Consider the following 5,499-nt stretch of genomic DNA (forward strand, 5'->3'; position numbering starts at 1 on the left):
AAAGCTAAAGGGGATAAAGAGAAATACTTTTAACTGATGGTATATGGAGGGGATTATAATCAATGTAATGAAACAAGTTATATGAATTGTTGAATTAAAAAAAAAAAAAGTATGACTAAAGTAATACTGTCCATGATTCTAAGCTGGGTAGGGAGAAAAGTGGAGACAATAGTGGGCTGATGGAAAGAGAAAATGTGGTGGGAATGAAGGAATTGGAGGTCTAACTTGATAAGGCCGAAGAACTGCAATAGTGGATGAGGAGATTTCCAAATTATTGAAGTTTCTAGTGATGAAAATGGCTAGTGTGACCAAATGAGAGGATAGTTCGAGGTGAGTGGAGGAAAATATTGGAAATGAAAGTGAGAGCTTTCACATCCAAGTAAATGCTGAAGTTACCAAGGGTCAGTGCATTTTGGCTAACACAGGAATTTCTAATGAGAGAAAGTGAAGAAAATCGTCTTGTGTCTGATTAGGAGATGAATAAAGCAGTGTGGTGAGGGACGATGAAGGAGGTTTTGGAGATGAAGCTTATGGGATTAGTGCTGAGAGTCTGTTAGAGGAAAGTGAGCAATTCATTTTAGGATTGAGGCTCCTAATATGTCATTCATTGGTAGTCTTCTTCTCTTGGGTTGGTTGACTTTTGTGGCCCACATGAGGCAGTGTGAGGGCTGCTCTGTCAGAGTTCCTGTGATTGAAAGAACCATGCATCTGGGGCAGCAACTGCCTTGAAGATTACATAGTGGGATGGAGGTGGTGACTTACAGAAAGCAGTGCCTCAGGCTTTCCGCAGTAAAATAATATGTGGCTGAAACTTATGCCTCTCTTTCATCTAGTTCTAGTTGTTTTCTTGAACCACACACCTATGAGACACACCAGCATAGATACTTTCTCAATCACAGATCCACCAAATTCACTAGCCTAGCTGGGTAAGAACAGAAACAAGTGGGAGAAATGGACAATGAAAGAATAGGAAAATAATTAGGTCCATGTGATCCCCAGCCTCACTTTCACAGGCAAAGTTGCACAGGAAAGGAAGCCCAGCATTTTGTTTCCAAGATTTACCAGTTTGTGGTATGGTCTGTAGCTTGACTGACACACAGATAAGTCCCAATTCCGTGTAGTGCAAAAGGAAGTCAGAACAATCTCTGGTTTAGTGCTGGGCTCAGAATAAGAGAGAGTAGTGGGACATCTAGGCTGGCTGACCCCCTCATCAACTGGGCAGGGTCACCTTTATCTATTTTGGTTTCTTCACAATCTCTGGGATGGCCTATTCCAAGGCTTCTAGGCACTTGTTCTACCAGTCAATAAATCTTGCAGTACTAGCATTGTAAACAAGCTCTACACTAATGGCAAGATTGAAGAAATTAAAGATTTTTACAGCTTCTACAGTATGAAATTGATCAAGCATGCAGTCAGAGTGCATTGGTAATTACTAGTGAAGGGAATACAAAGGTTGGAAACAAAGAGGAGGGATCAGTAGTTGGAAAACAAACCGAGATCTCATGATAGAACTTTGCAAGACCAATAACCTATTCATTGCAAATATCTTTTTCAGCAACATAATCAGCAACTATACATGTGAACCTCACCAAATAGAACACATATGAATCAAATAGACTTAATCTGGAAATAAACAGTAGAGATGTACTATATTATCAGTCATAACAAGGCCAGTGGCTGAATTCAGAACAGATTATCAGTCGTTTATATGCAAGCTCAACTTGAAACCAAAGAAAATTCAAACAAGTCCACAAGAACTAAAATATAACCTTGAGTATTTCCCACCTGAATTTAGTGACCATCTCAAGAATAGATTTGACACTTTGAACACTAAGGGCCAAAGACCACATAAGCTTTGAAATGAAAACAAGGATATAAAGAAAGCAAAAAGTCAGGGTATGCCCTTTGGGTGTTTGAACGATTCCATATTATTGAGTGTTTGGTTGTACATCCAGAAAATAAAAAAATAAAACAGAGGGAATAGAAGCAAATGCTGTTGAATGATGATGCATGGAGGGGATTATTATTATTGCAATGAAATGAAATATGATGAGTGTAAAGCTGATATTCTCCCATGTAAACTATCACTTAATTCACAATAAAAAGTTAAAACAAAACAAAACCAAAAATACACAGGAAAGAAAAAAAAATGGATGTCAGAAGAGATTCTGAAACTTGCTCTTGAACGTAGATCAGCTAAAGTGAATAGAAGAAATTATGACATAAAAAAATGAACAGAAGAATTACTTGAAAAGACAAAGTATAGTATTAAAATGAAATATGCAAATACCTGGACCTAGAAAACCCAAAATGGAAGAAGATGCTCAGCATTTCTCAAGCTGAAAGAACTAAAGAAAAAAATTCAAGCTTCAAGTTACAATACTGAATGTCGTTGTTGTTGTTAAGTACTGTCAAGTCAATTCTGACCCATAGTGACCCTGTATAAGGTTTCCAAGGAGCAACTGGTGATCTTGAACCACCAACTTTGCAGTTCAAATGACTTTGCAGTCTGACGCATTAGCCCACAGCGCCACACCAGGACTAGGAAGCATCAAAATAAGATGAAAGGAATATACAGAGTCACTATACAAAAAGAATTGGTCAATGTCCAACCATCTCAGAAGATAGCATATGATCAAAAACTGATGGTACTGAAAGAAGTTCAAGCTGCACTGAAAGTATCAGTGACAGAATGCCAGTTGAGCTGTTTCAACAAGGTAATGCAACGTTGAAAGTGCTCACTCGTGTATGCCAAGAAATTTGGAAGACAACCAACTACCTAGCCAACCAACAGGAAAAGATTCATATGCCGCCCATGCCAAAGAAAGATGATTCAACAAAATATAGAAATCATCAAACAATATTATTAATATCACACACAATTAAACTTTTGCTTAAGATCATTCAAAAACAGTTGAAGCAGATGATGATGTGGAACGATGGAGCAGCTGGGGACTTTAGATCCAGAGAGGGATAGCGACTGTGTGCTGAAGACTTGGGGGGATTGTAACCATGGCAATGAAACGATATATGATAGAATGAATATAAAACTAATGTTCTCCCAAGTAAACTATCATATAATTCACAATAAAACATTATAAAAATAAATAAATACATAAAAACAGTTGAAGCAGTAAATCAAAAGAGAACTGCCAGAAATTCAAGCCAAATTCAGAAGACATGGAACCAGAGACATTATTGCTGATATCAGATGGATCTTGGCTGAAAGCAGAGAATACCAGAAAGATGTTTACCTGTGTTTCATTGACTATGAACAGGCATCCCACTGGGTGAATCCTAACAAATTATGGATGACTTTGCAAAGAATAGGAATTCCATGACACTTAATTGTGTTCATAAGGAACCTGTACATAGACCAAGAGACAGTCATTCAAACAGAGTAAGGGGATACTATATGATTTTAAATCAGGAAAGGTGTGTGTCAGAATTGTATCCCTTCATTGTTGTTGTTGTTGCTGTTGTTATGTGCCGTGGAGTCGGTTCCGACTCATAGCGACCCTGTACAGGGTTTCCGAGGCTGTAAATCTTTACGGGAGCACAAAGTCTCATCTTTCTCCTGTGGAACAGCTGGTAGTTTCAAACTGCTGACCCTGAGGTTCGCAGCCCGATTCGTATACTTACTCAATTTGTTTGCTTAACAGATAACCTGATAACTGGATTATATGAAGTAGAATGTGGCATCAGGATTGGAGGAAGACTCATTAATAACCTGTGATATGCAGATAACACAACCTTCCTTGCTAAAACTGAAGAGGACTTGAAGCACTTATCATTGAAGATCAAAGACTACAACCATCAGTTTGGACTATATACCTCAACACAATGAAAACAAAAATCCTCACAAATGGGTATACACACCTTAGAATAAACAACTATTTGAGATCAAAAGGGCAACGTTTGCTTAAGAACAAAGTTTAGAAGAATTAGTGACATGAAACAAAATGTGCATGAATTGTTGAATGGAAAACTGATCTATCGGTTCGGTAAATAAATGCTCAACAAAAAGTTTTAAAAAAGAAAGAAAGGGGAAAAGTTCAATATCCATTATGAAGAGAAGAGAAACACTTACTGGTACTTTGAAAGGTGAGGTATATGCAGTGTCCATGGAATTGGATTTATCTGATGTACTAGTCCCTGTCAATCCATATTGTAGAGAGGGGAGGGTGGGATCTTTCTGCTGGCACATCTAGAAAATAAAAGGAAAGAAGAAACATTCGTAAGAATGAAACATTTAGAATCTTACACTAAATTGTACAGTTACTGTTTTGTATTTTTTTCCCATAAAATGAGTTTGCTTAAAATGTTTTATATATTTTATCTCAAAAAAAGAAAGAAGAAATAAATCCTTACAAATGGACCAATAAGCAACATCACGATAAATGGAGAAAAGATTGAAGTCAAGCATTTCATTTTACTTGAATCCACAACCAATGCCCATGGAAGCTGCGGTAAATCTGTTGCAAAAATACCTAAAGTGTTCAAAAGCAAAGATGTTACTTTTAGGACTGACCCAAATAATGTTTATTATCAATTGCCTCAGATAGAGGAGTGTTGGTTGGCACTGTAGGATAAGCACTGGACTGCTAATCATAAGGTCGGCAGTTCAAGCCCATCAGCTGCTCCTTGGAAACCCTATAGAAGGTCACTATGAGTCAGGACTGACTCAAATGAACTTTACAACAACAACAACATATGCATATGAAAGCTGGACAATGAATAAGGAAGACAGAAGAATAATTTCCTCCTTTGAATTATGGCATTGGCAACGAATATTGAATATACCATGGACTTCCAGAAGAATAACCAAATCTGTCTTGGAAGAAGTACAGCTACAATGCCCATTAGAAGCAAGATTGGATGGCAAGATAGTCTCACTTACTTTTGACATGTTATTGGGTAAAGCCAGTGAAAAAAGAGGAAGACCATCAACGATATGGATCAGCAGTGGCTGCAGCAGAGGTTGTGAGGATGATGCAGGGTCAAGCAATATTTAGTTCTATTATTCAAAGGGTCGCTATGAGTAAGAACCTGCTCAAAGGCACCTAAAAACAAATTCTCAGGTGATTCTAATGCTTCTAGTCCAGGGAGCACACTTGGAAGATATTATAGGTTGAATTGTTTCCTCCCAAAATATACACTGAGTCTCTTGCCCTTGTACCTGAGGATACAACCCTGTTCAGAAATAGGGTTTATTTTAATTCGTTCATACCTGAATAGGGTGAGTTCTCAAATTTATCACTTCTGAATTATAAAAAGAACAGATTACATACACAAAAACATAACATACAAAGGCCTGGTGGGGATATGCCATGTGAGAATCAACTATACACCAACAGACCAAGGAACACCCTGGACTACCTATAAAGAAGGAATCAACACAGCTTAGACCCTGATTTGGACTTTTTTTCCTGCAGAACCACAAGAAACTAAATTTTCTTATTAAAGTCCACCATTTGTAGTATTTCTGTTACATTGGGG

Source organism: Chrysochloris asiatica, unplaced genomic scaffold (genome assembly GCF_000296735.1).
Source record: "Chrysochloris asiatica unplaced genomic scaffold, ChrAsi1.0 scaffold00389, whole genome shotgun sequence".
In the NCBI taxonomy this organism is placed as follows: domain Eukaryota; kingdom Metazoa; phylum Chordata; class Mammalia; order Afrosoricida; family Chrysochloridae; genus Chrysochloris; species Chrysochloris asiatica.